Raw genomic sequence first — 16,160 nt, 5'->3', positions numbered from 1 at the left:
CCTGGTCAAAAGAGGAAAACCTCATCTCTACAAAAAATTAGCTGGGTGTGATGGTGCATGCCTGTGGTCCCAGCTACTTGGGAGGCTGAGTTGGGAGGATCACCTGAGCATGGGAGGAGGAGGTTGCAGCGAGCTGAGGTCACGCCACTGCACTCAGCCTGGGTGACAGAGTGAGACCCTGTCTTAAAAAGAAAAAAAAGTTAAAAAAAGAAAATATTCTGGAATTACATAGTAGTAATGATTGTACAAATCTATAAATATACTAGCAAGCACTGAATTTTACACAAGTTAACAGGGTGAATATTATGGTATGTGAACTGTATCTCGAAGATGTTTAAAGACAAAAAAAGAGCTTCATAAATAATTGTATTTAAGTCACACCTCAATAAAGATAATAATAAAAGGGGAGAAGGCTTCACCAGCTTACTCCTTGACTTTGGAAAGTTGGTCAGGAAACACCTGTTTGCCTGGAGGATGGGACAAATTCCTACAAAGCCAGAGTCTCAGCTTCCAAAGCCTCCAGTGGGGAGACCTGCAGGGACTGGGGAGAGCCTATGTGACATCTCAAGGCGCCAGACACGCTAGGTCCTTCCTAAGGGAGCACAAATAGGGACACATGAATCCATCCTAACACACCTGGAGGGCTGTCATGGAACAGAGGGACTGGACTCCTGAGTGACTCCAGTGGGCAGAGATAGGACCCGTGGAGGAAGTGACAAGACAACACAGTCTGGTCAATAAGAAGAAAGAGTCCTGAGGGACGGGAGCCGTCCAGATGTAGTGTGGGTCACCCGCTGTGTGAGTGCCCGACCTGGGCTGCACTCAAGCCAGGCTGCAGAATCACATCTGGGACCTTGTATATTGACATAGTCTCCTGGCAGGGGAGTGGATGCTCCAACACAGAGATCCTCAGAGACAATGTGAAGGATGAAGGAGGAAACAAGAAGAAACTGGTGAGAAGGGAGAGTCCAGAGAGGGCGCTGGCAGAATCCGGGAGACAGACATCTCCACGGGCGTCCTCTCAGTGTGAAGATGGCTGTTTCTTAGCCTTCAGATGAAGAATGTATAGCTGTTAGCAGAGACAGATTATACTCAAACTCTGAGGAAACATTATTCAAATTTATGTTTATTTATTTATGGATTTATTTATTTTAAACGGAGTCTAGCTCTGTCACCCAGGCTGGAGTCCAGTGGCGCATCTTGGCTCACAGCAACGTCCACCTCCCAGGTTTAAGCGATTCTTGTGCCTCAGCCCCCTGAGTAGCTGGGATTACATGCAGCCACCACCACGCCCAGCTAATTTTTGTATTACTAGCAGAGACTGGGTTTCGTCATGTTGGCCAGACTGGTTTCGAACTGCTGACCTCTGGTGATATGCCCACCTCAGCCTCCCAAAGTGCTGGAATTACAGGTGTGAGTCATTGTGCCCAGCCTCAAATTTAAGCCCTCAAATACTCTCAGGCAGTAGTAAGTAGTGATTAAGCTAAAGGGTTTGGGGTTTTGCCAGTCCTGGGTTCAAATGCTGACCCACTACTTAAAGGCTATGTGATCTTGGGCAATGCTTTAAGATTTCTGAGCCTCCTTTTCTCTGGTTTAAAAAAAAAAAAAAAAAAGGAGGCTGGGTGTGGTGGCTCACTGGCTTACGCCTGTAATCCTAGCACTTTGGGAGGCCAAGGCGGGCAGATCACTTGAGGTCAGGAGTTTGAGACCAGCTTGGCCAACATGGTGAAACCCCATTTCTACTAAAAATACAAAAATTAGCTAGGCGTGGTGGCAAGCACCTGTAGTCCCATCTATTTGGGAGGCTGAGGCAAGAGAATTGCTTGAACTCAGGAGGCAGAGGTTGCAGTGAGCCGAGATCATGCCACTGCACTCCAGCCTGGGCAATTCAGTCCATCTTAAAAAAAATAAATAAAAAAGGAAATAATAAAACGACGTACCTCACAGATTTATTCCGAGGATTAAACCAAATAATGTAAATAAAGCACTTAGCCTGTCACATATTAATGGTAGCTATTTCCAATTGAGCTAAACACATTTAATTATGTCCAAACTATTAGGTTATTTTTGGTAGATATAGGTAGCTTACAAACATCATGGGCTGTTGAAAGTTAGCTACTCCTCCTACAACTTCACATCACACAGGTTTTGAGTCCAATTCTGCCACTTTTTGTAGATAAAAGACACATTTTTATCAGCCAGTTCACACGAAAATGATGTGTTTTGAAAGCGGATTACAGCTGTGTCCTTCCAGGTGCTCTAAATACTCCCTGCGTGGAAGGTCTGCTTGAGGGGCACTCGACAGTCTGGAGGCAGGATTAGGTTAACCTAAGGCTTTGGGCAACTCGACTCCCTTGGCATCATGGCTGGACACAGGACATTTCAGAATCTAGCCTCAGGTACTACCCAGAAAGGTGAAATGGGTACAGCCCAGCTGACTCCTTTTTCTTTTCGTAAAAGGGCAGAGAGTGACTGCAAACTATTCCAGCCAGCTTGCATATCTTGGATGCCACTGAGTTGTGGGGCTTTTTTTTTTTTTTTTTTCCTTTTTCTTTTTTTTGAGGTGGAGTCTCGCTCTGTCACCCAGGCTGGAGTACAGTGGCGCCATCTCAGCTCACTGTAACCTCCACCTCCCGGGTTCAAGCAATTCTCCTGCCTTAGCCTCCCAAGTAGCTGGGACTACAGGTGTGTGCCACCACGGCCGGCAAACTTTTTGTATTTTTAGTACAGACAGGGTTTCACTGTATTAGCCAGAATGGTCTCCATCTCCTGACCTCATGATCTGGCTGCCTCGGCTTCCCGAAGTGCTGGATTACAGGCGTGAGCCACTGCGCCCAGCCTGTTTGTTTTTGAGATAGGGCCGTGCTCTATCTCTACCTAGGCTATAGTGCAGTGATAAGACCACATCTCACTGCAGCCTTGACTTCCTGGGCTCACGTGATTCTCCCACTCCAGCCTCCTGAGTAGCTGGGAACACAAGTGTACTCCACCACGCCCAGCTAATTTTTAAATTTTTTGTAGAGACAGGGTCTCACTATGTTGCCCAGGCTGGTCTCAAACTCCTGGGCTCAAGCAACCCTCTCATCTTGGCTTTCCAAAGTGCTGGGATTACAGGTGCGAGCTGCTGTGCCCAGTCTGGATGCCACTGATTTTTAACAGTGAGCACTCATTTCTAACTTGGCTTATTAACACACATCTTTTCCCCAGTGAATCCCTATCCAGTATATTTATTATGCTCATTACAATGCTGTGGTGCTCATGGGAGACAATAAAAGTCCATGTAGTAGCAGCGAATGTTTGATTAAATGCTAGCTGATTACTTCTGTATTATATACAACCTTAGATTAAAGGGCTGACCTCCCCTAGAGCACAGTTTAAATGAACATATATTTGCTACTATACTGTAGACCACAGACATCTGAGAGCTGACTGCATTTCTCCAGTGCTTCATACTTCTGAAATAGAAACTTGCTTTTAGTCAGAGCAAAACACCTAGATTCAGAGTCCATTAACATTACAGAAAGCTTCCTATGAGCCAGGCAATTTTTTAAATCCTTTAGCTCATTTACATCTCACCACAGCCGTTTGAGGTGCAGAGTATGACTTGCTTTATCGATGAGGAAACTGTGGTTCAGAGAGGTTAAGTTACTTGTCCAAAGCTGTCGGATATTAGGCAGAGGAACAAGGAAAAAAAAAAAAAGAGTAAGAATCTCTCTGTAAAAGTGGTATCTCACTTTAGGTGAATATCAAAAAGGAGACTAAGTGTGGCCACCAAGCCTGCCTCCCATCTCCTGCAGAGTCTGCCCTTAGTAAGGAATGCATTTTTCCTCTCGTGTCATTTCAGTTCATCTAATTTACCTCCATTTGGGTATTAATTTCATGCTTTCGATTGACTGCAGAGAAGTATTCTCTTTTCGTGCGGTCCGGCTGAGGATCTCTAGGCCTGTTCATGCTGCCTGGGCCATGCCCAGTCACAGGCCACCCCCATCTAGAGTTACAGCGAGCCAAGGGCTAGGGTTACTGCACTTAACACGGAAAGGCCCCCTCATTTCAGCCTTTTAGAGCCAGGAGGCTCATCGCTCATCACTCATCACTTGCCAGTTGGTTGTTGTATTTGGGGCTTGCTTTATTTGTGCAAGTGCTGAAAACAAGCACTGGGTGAGGGGCCATTGAGAATGGAACAGGCTGAGCAGGGCTGGAGGATGATTGACAGGGGAATTAGGAGAGAAGATATTCCCAGGGTGTTGGGTTCGTGGACACGCGTGAGGGTTTCCACGGTTGACACTGTGCTTGTGACGAAGGACCTGCATGCACTGTTCCCAAATGGGATGACTGAGGGCCTACTGTGTGCAAAGCATTTTTAAATGGGAACTTCAACACAGACCCTGTCTTTGAGGGGAGGCTTACAGTAAGAGGATAGGGCAGGTGTCCCCCAAATTTACCTCCAACGCACACAATCAATCTGTTCCTCCTCCTCTCCCCTTCACATATCTCCAGTCTCCATGAAAGATAATTGCCCAAAGCTGTAGGATATTTGGCAGAAAGAAGGTAAAGAAAAAAGAATGAGAATCTCTCTGTAAATGTGTCTTTTCACTTTAGGTGAGGAAAAAAATGAGAACAAGTGTGGCCACTAAGCCTGCCTCCCATCTGCAGAAAGCCTGCCCTCAGAAAGAAGAGCCATTATCCTCTCATGTCACTTACCTTCTCACCTAGTCCAGGTGAGATCAGGAGTCTCCCCTCTCCTGCATCTCTTACATCTGATCAACTAGCACATCCTCCAAATATTATCTCCCTTTTGTTCCCATTTCCATGACTCTGGTTCGGTATTTCCTTGTCTCTTGCTTGGACTATTGCAATAGCTCCCCACGAGTTTCCCTGATCCAGGATCAGCCCCTTAGCCCACCCCCTCTCCACTGCAGCCAGAGTGATCTCTCTAAAGTGCACAGCCAATCACAGTGGGGGGACATCTGCTGGCAGCTTTCCCATCAGCCACAGCATAAAGTCCAAGCTCCCCTTTCATTCCGTCTCTCTTTCAGTAAGTATTTGATGAGCACGTTCTCTGTCCTAGGATCAAGTATACTATGCCAGGATCCACAATACAGGAGTGAAGGAAATGGATATAGTCTTTGTCCTCAGGAAGTTTTCAGTCCAGTGAGGGAAACAAAACAAGTAAACAAGGAAACATAATATCAAGTTGTGACACAAGCTGCCAAATAAAGGAACTGTGGGCTAGGATAAAGAATAACTGTGGGTATCAGAATCACAGATAGCTATGGGAGAGAGAGAAGAGAGAGAAAGAGGAGAATGAATAATAGTGGGCACCTACTTATGACCAGACACTCAGGGGGCATCTCTGAGAACTGAAGAAGGAGTAGGAGGTGGCTGGAGGAAGAATGGACACAGCACAAAGGAGCTTGATGCATTTGAGAAGCAGAAGGCAGTCGTGCGGCTGCACAGTGATGAGCCGCAGGGAGGCACGAAGAGTGCAGGGGAGGGGAGACAGGGTTGGACCGTGCCTTGTAGGCCACGGGGAAGCATCTGGATTGCATTGTAAGGACACGGGAAAGTCACTGAAGGCGTTTAAGCAGGTAAGTCACTCAATCTGGCTTACATTCTTAGCACATCACTTTGGGGACTGCCTGAAGATTGGCTCAGAGGGACACAAGAGTAGAAGTCATATTATGTGCTGAATTGAGTTCCCCAAAATTTACGTGTTAAAGTCCAAATGCCCAATACCTCATAATGTGACTGTATTAGGAGACAGTCTTTAAAGAGGCAATTAAGTCAAAGTGAGGTCATTAGGGTGGGTCCTGATTCAATAGGACTAGTGTCCTTATAAGAAGAGGGGATCAGGACACAGACACACACACAGGGAAGACCACATGAAGACACAGGGAGAAGACAGCCGTCTACAGAGTAAGGAGAGGGGTGTCGGAAGAAACCAACCCTGCTGACACTTTCGCCTTCGACATCTAGTCTCCAGATTTGTGAGAAAATCGATTTCTGTACTTCAAGTCACCTGGACGGTGGCACTCTGTTACGGCAGCCCTGGCAAACGAACACCAGAGGGCTGTCCAGTTAAGAGCCCATAGCTGTGTGCGGTGGCTCACGCCTGTAATCCCAGCACTTCGGGAGGCTGAGGCAGGTGGATCACGAGGTCAGGAGTTTGAGACCAGCTTGGTAGTGAAACCCCGTCTCTACTAAAAATACAAAAATTAGCCGGGCATAGCAGTGCGTGCCTGTAGTCCCAGCTACTTGAAAGGCTAAGGCAGGAGAATCACTTGAACCCAGGAGGTGCAGGTTGTGGTGAGCCAAGATCACACCACTGCACTCCAGCCTGGGCAACAGAGTGAGACTCCGTATGAAAAAAAAATATTAATAATAATAAACAAAAAATAAGAAAAAAGAGCCTAGTGAAGGGGCTGGGCTGGGGGAAAGATGAGGGTAGCTCTTTCCGGAGGAGAGAAAAAGGAGATGGACTCCAGCAAGAGCGTAAAGTGCGATCTACAGAACTCTGCGATGGGCTAAGGTGAGGAGGATGGAAGGACTGAGGAAGATGCCCAGGTTTTTAACCTGTGCAAAGAGGTGATAGTGGGGACCTTCACTGAGGTGGGAGAGACGAGGGAGAAATAGGAGTGGGAAGGGAAGGGAGACACCTGATCACAACCTCCATGGATTTCCATGCTTCCTATGACAACTGAGATAACTTTGGCTGCCCCCCAAAATAAATAAATTAACCCAACATAAGGGTTTTTCTTTTTTTAATTAATAGACTTTATTTTTGGGAATATTTTTAGATTCACCAAAAAATTAAGCAGAAAGTATGAGAATTCTCGCTTTTAATCTTACATTTTTATTTTTATTTTGGAGACAGGGTCTCAGTTCTACCACCCAAGCTGGAGTGCCATGGCACAGTCACAGCTTACTGCAGCCTCAACCTCCCAGGCTCAAGTGATCCTCCCCTCTCAGCCTTCTGAGTAGCTGGGACTACAGGGGTGTGCCCCCATATCTGGCTAATTTTTACATTTTTGTAGAGACAGGAAGCCCAATAGGATGCCCAGGATGGCCTTGAACTCCTGGGCTCAAGCAATCCACCCACATCAGCTTCCCAAAGTGCTGGGATTACAGAAGTGAGCCACTGCACTCAGCCAAGAATTCTCACATGCGCCTCTCCTCGGCATGATTTCCCTTATTATTCCAACATAAATTTTTAAAAATTATTTTTTAATTGGCAAATAAAATTCTGTATATTTATAGTGTACAACATGATGTTTTCATATGTGTACACATTGTGCAATAGCTAAATCAAGCTAATTAACAATCTATTACCTCCCATACTTATCATTTATTTGCAGGGAAAACACTTAAAATCTACCCTCTTAGCAATTTTTAAGTATACAATACATTGTTATTAACTGTCATCATCATGTTGTACAACAGGTCTCTTGAATTTATTCCTCTTGTTTAACTGAAATTTTGTAACCTTGTCTGCCGCTTCCCCTCCCACCCCCATCCCCGGTAACCACGTTGTACTCTCAGCTTCTGAGTTCAACTTTTTAAGATTTCACATATAAGTGAGATCATACAGTAGTTGTGTTTCTGTCCAACATAAATTTTAAAGCCAAAGGAAATTGTTAGAGTCAAAACAAAACCTACGTATTTCTCCCTGTTTCTCCTCAACATAGAGAGATGGCACCCATGTGGGGAAGCTTGGCAGTGATGCAGCAAGCAAGGACAACTGGCCCTACTTCCCCCTTCAACCCCCCCCCCAACTTCCCACCTCCCCTTTTACAGAACTAGATTTACTTTCCTTCACTCTGTGGCAAACACCTTCCTATTTCTGCCTCAAGGCTTGGCTCAAGTGTCATCTCCCTGAAGTCTGTCCTGACCGCTCCTATTGGGCCAATAATACCCTGAGAAGCCCCCGGGTTATCACCTCCTGTCACAGAGGGAGGGAGATGTTCTTCATGAGTCTGTCCTCGCCCCTACCCACCCATGACACTTAACTCACAGGAGGGTGGGGAGCCTGGCTTATTTCTAGTGCCCAGCACAGTGCTTGGCTGTAGTAAACCCCCATAAATATTTTTTCAACTGAACAGAAAGTGATGGGTGCCACTAAAAAAGAAAAAAAAAAAAAAAAAAAAAACAAGGAAGGAAGGAAGAAAATGCTCTGGGAATTTAGGACTTCAGAAACTCAAAGGCAGTTGGCAAGACTGCCTGCTAATTGCAGATCGCAGCCTACCCGGGAAAAGGAGTCATGTGGCTTATTGCAGGAGAAGGTACTTAGAGGCTGAAAGCTGCTAGCAACAGGAGCAGCTGTTTGCGGTGAGCTGTTGTCTAACATGTCAGTGAGTGAGGCCCTGGGTATGTGCCAAGTGCTGAAGGGAAAACAGATCATCATCTGTGCGGATGGCCCAAATCCCTGACCCTCCATTAGCGTGACCTATTGTGTGAATGTAATTTGACATGTAATCTATAGACTTTTGGGTTGAATTTGATTTTGTCCACCTGGTAAATGAGTGTTGGTTCAATGATCTATCTTCTCCCTGGAGGTAGTAAATTTCATTTAAGAGGTGACTGGGTCTTATTAAGCTGCGTGAATTCTTGTAGCTCCTACAGAAGAGGATATTACATATCCCTTGTCATATATTTGTTGTGTTCGACAAATAGGTTCTGCTGGAGGTTTTGCCATGAACTGGCTGTGTGACTTTGGAGAAATCATGTAACTTCTCTAGACCTCCAGGGGGTGGGTAAGGTGCAGGGAGAGCCTGGAAACAAAGCAAAGAGCCTTGAAAATTTCCTTCCACATTCTGTGATCTGAAACCTTCCTTGCTGCTGGTGTCCAGAACAGGATTGATGCTCATCAGATGAGGGCCTCCCTGCGGGCTTCCTTCCTTTCTACAGGCATGTACCACGGATTATTGTATAAACCGTGGTGGGGGAGCTTTTCCTTACAAAGATCACCGATGCACAGAAAAGAGCACTTATAGTTCATATACAAATAGAAGAGCCAGTTAATATAGCTGCTATTTTTTATTGGAGAAGTATGACTGGTTCAAGTTGTTTAATTTTAAAATATAAATAATAGAATGTATAAAGCTATTGAATATTCTTTAATTCCATTTTTTTTTTTTTTTGAGATGGAGTTTCACTCTTGTTGCCCAGGCTGGAGTGCAATGGCGCGATCTCCACCTCCAGGGTTCAAGTGATTCTCCTGCCTCAACCTCCTGAGTAGCTGGGATTAATGGCATGCACCACCATGCCCGGCTAATTTTTTGTGTTTAGTAGAGATGGGGTTTCACCATGTTGGTCAGGCTGGTCTCGAACTGATCCACCTGCCTTGGCCTCTCAAAGTACTGGGATTACAGACATGCACCACTGCTTTAATTCCATATTATAAAGTCAGTTAGTGAGTTGGAGGAGAGTGGCACCAGCGAGCTGCACATAATAAAAAAAATTTAAAAATAGGCCGGGCGCGGCGGCTCATGCCTGTAATCCCAGCACTTTGGGAGGCCAAAGTGGGTGGATCACTTGAGGCCAGGAGTTTGTGACCAGCCTGGCCAATGTGGCAAAACCCCGTCTTTACTAAAAATACAAAAATTAGCCAGGTGTGTTGATGTGTGCCTGTAATCCCAGCTACTTGGAAGGCTGAGGCAGGAGAATCGCTTGAACCCGGGAGACGGAGGTTGCAGTGAGCTGAGATTGCGCCATTCACTCCAGTCTGGGCAACAGAGCAAGACTCTGTCTCAAAAAATAACTAAATAAAATAAAGTCAGTTTGTTAGTGGATAAAAGGAGAGGGAGGGAAGAAAGAGGGAACGGAAAAGGAAAGAGAGGAATGATAAGCAGAGGACTTCAGAGGGATACGGATACACAGAAAGAAAAGGGAGTGAAGCGAAGAGAGGGAGGAGAGATGGGGAGAGGAAAATAGGGGAGCAGAGAGAAGTGGAAGGAGAAAGAGATTAATATCAGGGAGATAGAAAACAACAGAGTCTAAAATGCCCTGACAAGGTTGGGCATGGTGGCTCACGCCTGTAGTCCCAGCACTTTGGGAGGCTGAGGCAGGAGGATTGCCTGAGCACAGGACTTCAAGACCAGCCTGGGCAACATGGTGAAATCCTGTCTCCACAAAAGATACAAAAATTAGTTGGACATGGTGGTGCACTGCATTCGGTCACTATTTCATCTACTTTCAGAGAATGTGCAATCACTGTGGGCTGTGCTGGCTGGAAAAGACTTCATCATTAAGAGGCACTTGACTTGAAGTTAGGAGGAGTTTTGGAATAACTGAGAGGTTTCTCCAGGAATGAGCATGGTTAATAAAGGGGTAGGGGGAGCACGATGGTAAGAAGATTGTGTAGATCATAAAAAAAAAATGGGAAATTTGGTTGACAAGGCACAGTAATAGGAGTTCATTAGTGGCCTGGAGTGTATATTTGATCCTATGCACAGCGAGGAGCCATAGTGTGGTTGAAAAAGATGTAGGTACCTTTGAGTAAGAGTCATTGGGGAAAATAAGTCAGTGCCTGCATGAGGACTGGGTTTATCAACAATACACTCACACCAAGGGGGCACGTTAGGAAGCCATTACAGTAAAGTGCTTAGGCTTTAAAATCAGATAGACCTTGATTTGAACCCTGGGTTCTGTCACTCTAGAGCTGGGTGTCATTGAACAAGGCTCAAATTCTCAAAGTTTGATTTCTTAATCCATAACATGAGGATAATGGCACTTACTTTTCAGAATGGTTCTAGTATGAAATGGGTCAGGGTGAAAGCCCAGTACCTGAAAAGCGTTATGTGCTCAGTCAGCGTTAGTCCTCCCTTTCCTTCTGCTTTAAGTGAAGGCAGACTCTTGAGGAAATCATTTGTTGACTGATCGGTTCAACAAGCAAACAAAGGGAAGAAAACAAGGACAGGTGATGCCATGGGCCAAAGCTGAGATGTGAGTACTTTTGGGGAGTGGTGACGAACTTGAGATGACAGTGGGGTGCACAAGTAGAATTCCTGTAGGCATTTGGAAATATGACATTAGAGGGAAACCAGGCTAAAGCTGTAGATTCTGGGGCCCTTAGTATAAAAGTGATAGTTGACACTGTACAATGACTAGCTTTAGGATCGAAAGAGTGTTGAAAAGCCACTGAGCCTTGGAAGGTTCCCTTAAGTAGGGCTGGAGAAGGAAGACTGAGGAGCTATACTTTGTGCAAGGAAATAATCAGGCAAGTATATGGTATCAAAACTATGAGAAGACTTTCCAGGAAAAAGTCATTATGCCAAATGTTAAAGAGAAGTAATAAAGGACAACCCTGAAGAGAAGCCACTGGACCAATGCTGACCTCAAAGAGTGAGTCTCAGATAATTCCAGGGAGTGGCAGGACAATGACTCCTCAGGAGTGCTGGAGAGTGGGCACAGGTACCTGGGAAGAGTTGAGCCAGAGGACCACAAAGGCAACTTCCAACCGGGCATCAGTGTCCACCACCTAGAAGGCAAACATCAGTTAGGCTGGGAGAAAGGGAAGGAGCTGGTGAAAAAATAGGCAGAAACTGACAAAAAGGGGGAGGAAAGATATTTAAGAAGGAGGCACCAGTATTAAGAGAAGGTAATATGGAGAGATGGCTACATGTTTGAGAGAGAAAGAATGGTAGAGAATATTAGACTGCAGGGTGGTAGGACCTCAGAACTCAAAATTTAGAAGAATTATTTCTTTTTCTTTTTCTTTTCTTTCCTTCTTCTCCTCTTCTCCCTCCTCCTCCCCCTCCTCCTCCTCGAGACGGGATCTCACTCTGTCATCCAGTGGCACCATCTCAGCTTACTGTAGCCTCAAGCTTCCCAGGCTCAGGTGATCCTCTCACCTCAGTCTGTCTAGTATCTGGGACTACTGGTGTGCACCATCATTTCTGGCTCATTTTTGTATTTTTTGTAGAGACAGGGTTTGGCCATGTTGCCCAGGCTGGTCTCACACTCCTGGGCTCAAGCAATCCTCCCACCTCGGCCTCCCAAAGTGTTGGTATTACAGGTGTGAGCCACCATGCCTGGTCTCAGAAGCATTATTTCTAGAAATAGGAAAGAAACTTTTATCTAGACTTTAAAAGAAGTATTACTTGTGGAGAGAAGAATGGTACTTACTCCTCTGAAGACTAAGGAATAAAAACTTAATTTGAGGAGAGCCTCCCAGTTGGCCCCTTCCTTCTCAGAAGAGTGGGGGAGGATGGATAGATGTGTTTAAAGGCTTAGGAAGGGGGGCCCTCCTTTGGGGAACACAGCAGAATAGCCCAGGCACAGAAGAAACAGGGGAGCTAGAGAACATCTACTGAGGAATGGCCAGGAGGCTGAGGACAGTTAAAGAAACCGAGGTTATTTTACTGGGAGAAGAGAGGGGTCTACACAGCATTTAATGGTTGACTTTAAATATGTGAAGAGCTCACATGCAGAAGTAGACATCTGTGAAAACAGAAGTTGCCAGTGATGGAAGTTGCAGGAAGGCAGAGTCCATGTGAACATAAGACAGAATTTTTTCACACTTATTGAGTAGAGGGGTGAGTGGTTCTCCCATGGGTACTGTCCAGGAGATATGGGACAGTGCCTTGCTTAGGATGCTGCAGGCAGAAATGGGCATCAGAAAAGAGTTAGACTTTGGTGATTCTTAGGTGAAATGTACAGCTGAACCTATAGGCATGTAACAAATTTAGTGTAAAGACTTCAGGGCTGGAAGGGGCCTGAAAGGTGATGTAATATAATAATCCTTTGACTCTTGAGCCCCCTCTGTGAGAGGCTCACCAAGTGATCAAGGACTGTAAAATATAGCCAAACTGAGCCTGAATCCACTAGTAGCCATGGGGGCAATGGGTTTCTAGTTACTCCTTATCTGGTTTGAGAACGAATCTGTGCACCTCCCAGATAATTCACTCTCAAGGTGGCCCCAGTGAAACTTTCAAGATAACCCTTCTCAATGAACCAGGAAATAGGTATGAAATATTGATGAATCTTGCAAATAATTTTGAGTTGCTCGTCACTTTTTTTTATTACTTGTAACCCTCACGTTAAAAAAGAAATTCTGGGTTATTATTCACATTTCAAAGTAATCCTTCCCTTTACAAAATTAATTCAGCTCGGGATACTTTTAAGAACAAATTCCAGTGATGAGTTTAAAATGTACTCAGTTTTTCTCCCTACCCATGGCAAAAAGCTCTTTGCACACAACTTTGCAAGAACTCATTGTGTCACACAAAGTGAATTTCACTGGTATTTTAACATAACAAATGCTTTGCTTAATTTCCAGCACATAGGCAGTCAATGGTCAGCGTAGGTCCATCCAAAAGGAGGTGTAGCATAGGGCATCTAATTTCATCCAGAATATCAAGATCTGCACTAGTCAGTTTACCCAGAGGAGAGAGGTAGAAAACAGAAATGTTCTTAGTGGCACTGGGTGAAAAGTCCTATTGAGGTTACTGTACTGTTTGCTTGCTGTGGCCTTTGGAGGGGGCGGTGATTTAACCTCTCTGAGCCTCAGTTTCTTCATGTGTAAATAAGGAATCCTCACATGGCTATTCTGAGGATTAAAGAGAATGTCTACAAAGCAACACACAGACACACACAAACACACACACACAGAGACACCCACACACACAGTCTGACACATAGTAAGAAATCTCCCTGCTGCCTCCACAGGGCTGACTTTGCTTTACTTCCCAGCAAGCACACCCAAGGGTTGTTTTTTGTTTTTGTTTCATTTTTGTTTTTGTTTTGAGACAGAGTTTCTCTGGGTCACCCAGGCAGATTGCAGTGGTACAGTCTCGGCTCACTGCAACATCCTCCTCCTGGGTTCAAGCGATTCTCCTGCCCCAGCCTCCCAAGTAGCTGGGACTACAGGCCTGTGCCACCATGCCTGGCTAATTTTTTTCTTTTTTTGGTATTTTTAGAAGAGATGGGGTTTCACCATGTTGGCCAGGCTGGCCTCGAACTACTGACCTCAAATGATCCTCCCATGTTGGCCTCCCAAAATGCTGAGATTACAGGTGTGAGCCACTGTGCCTGTTTTGTTTTTGAGACAGTCTCACCCTGTCACCCCAGCTGGAGTGCAGTGGCGAGACCAAAGCTCACTGCAGCCTCGACCTCCTGGGCTCAATTAATCCTCCTGCCTCAGCCTGCCTAGCAGCTGGGACTACAGGTATGCACCACTGCACCCAGCTAGTTTGTTTCTTTTTTTTTTTTAATTTTTAGTAGAGACAATATCTCACTGTGTTGCCCAGGCTGCTCTCAAATACCTGACCTCTAGTGATCCTCCCATCTCAGCCTCCCAAAACACTGAGATTATAGATGTGAGCCATCGTGTCTAGCCCCAAGGATTGCTAATGCTGTTTGACACATGGCAAAGCCAAGCCACAAACTAAAACTGCGGCCAGAACAAAACCTGGCTTCTCTACCCTGGTTGCAGCCTGCCAAGCAAGCTCACCATCTCCTCTGGTGAGGCATTCTAATAAGTAGCAGTAAAAGAAAAGGGGACGCTCATTTTGAGACAGCATAAAGTTACAAGAGCTATGGGAGATGGATAAACTCCAAACACACAGCCCCTCCCTCAAATCCTACTGATGCCCTAGGTCTAGTTCCTAAGGGAGAAAGCTGATTAAGTGGGAGGTCTGACTGCAAGGTGGGGTCATGAAAAGGGTGGGCTTTAGACTCACATGGCCTCTCTCAGCTTCCAAGAAACCCCCAACTACTACCACCATCATCATCTTCTTAACTAGGTTAAGTGGCAGTTTCACAATCTTACATAAAAGTGAACAAAAGCCTCTTTTAACTACATGCTCACCAGAATGGCTAAAATGAAAGATAAGTGAAATAAAAATACTAAGTATTGGGGACCATGTGGTGCTAACACTGGTAGAAGTGTAAATTGGTCTAACCAACTGTAGAAAACTGCTTGGTAGAACCTACTAAGGCTAATATTTGTATCTATGACATAGCAATTGCACTCCTAGGCATATACTGAATAGAAATTTGTATTATGGTCACCAAAAGACAAGCTAGAATTGTGCTGTCCAATAGAGTAGCCCTAGCCATATTAGCTACTTACATTTAAATTAATTACAATTTTAGAAAATTAAAAATTCAGTTCCCCAGTCACACCTGTCACATTTCAAGTGCTCAAAAGTCACACGTCACTAATGGCTACCATGTTGGATGGCACGGATATAGAACATTATCATCGCAGGAAGTTCTATTGGACACTGTTCTAGCATATCGTAGTGGTGCTATTCACAACAGCCTAAAACTAGAAACAACCCAAATACCTATAAACAGCAGAATGGATACATTGATTGTGGTATTTTCACACCGTGGAACACTCTAAAATAACTGAAATGAGCGACCTACAACTACCCGCAGCCATATGGATAAATCTCACGAACGAATGAAGCAGGTGCACAAGAGTGCAATCTATATGATTCCATTTAGATAATGTTCCCAAACAGGCAAAACTAACCTGTGCTGTTAGAAGCCAGGACAGTGGTTACCCTTAGTGGCTCCAGGTAGTAGTTACAAGAAGGGAGCATGGGGTACTTTCCAGGGACTGATAATGTTCTGTTTCTTCATGTGGGTGTTGGTAGCATAGAAGGGTTCCGTTTATAAAGATAGAGCAAGCCGAAGCTTGGGGTTTTCTGGATGTATCTCCCATTCCAATAAGAAGTTTACTAATGACCCCTTTTGAAAACCTCAGCTGTTATTAATCTGTTCCTTACAATCTAGGTGGAGTGAGGTGGGGGCCTATTTTCAACAAAGCTAACGTGCTTTAGAGATCAGTGCCCCCTCCCCCTGACGCCTCCCCAGGACTCCCTGCAGAGACCTCCCCATGTCCCCTAAGCCCCACCCAGGATGTCCTACCTCCGCGACCTTCAGGACTGCTGGCTCTTGCAGTTTGGGCTCTCACCCGCAGAGTCGGCTAGGCTCTCCCGGGGCTCGCCGGGGCACTCCCGGCCCAGCTGGCTCTGACTGCCCCGGGCCCGCCTGGGAAGCTGCGGTCGGCCCCCGGGCGCCCCGCCCCGTGGCACCTGCGCTGCCCCTGGCAGTTCGAAAGGATCCTTTCCTCTCGAGCGCGGCCAGACTGAGGCTGAGCACTGAACTCTCTCCAGTCGCGGACAAATCACAGTCCTTCCAGGGCTCGGGCC

Source organism: Mandrillus leucophaeus, unplaced genomic scaffold, assembly GCF_000951045.1.
Source record: "Mandrillus leucophaeus isolate KB7577 unplaced genomic scaffold, Mleu.le_1.0 Scaffold18, whole genome shotgun sequence".
Classification (NCBI taxonomy): domain Eukaryota; kingdom Metazoa; phylum Chordata; class Mammalia; order Primates; family Cercopithecidae; genus Mandrillus; species Mandrillus leucophaeus.
This window is presented reverse-complemented; position numbering follows the sequence as displayed.